Here is a 302-nt window from a genome sequence, read left to right as displayed (position 1 = left end):
ATCACCCATTCTTAAAATTCGCCTTTGAAGATATACTCATCTGTTTTAAGCTTCGACTGTCTCTCTGTACCCAAGTAGCAGGCCTTCATTTACATAATCTGCTACACATCACAAAACCTTCTACCCCGCACTTATATAAGAATAAAACCTTCTAGCTGGCCCCGACCCTTCTACCTTTAACATACACAAAGTTCAGAGGCCAAGACTTAACGGCTTCCGGTGCTTTTGGCTTCAGAGGAGTGATTCCCAGGCAAGGATAATCGTACACTGGAAGTCTGGAGGGAGTGTTCTGGGCGACCCAA

This window comes from Penaeus monodon, chromosome 23 (assembly GCF_015228065.2).
Source record: "Penaeus monodon isolate SGIC_2016 chromosome 23, NSTDA_Pmon_1, whole genome shotgun sequence".
NCBI lineage: Eukaryota > Metazoa > Arthropoda > Malacostraca > Decapoda > Penaeidae > Penaeus > Penaeus monodon.
Note: the sequence above shows the minus strand (reverse complement) of the source record.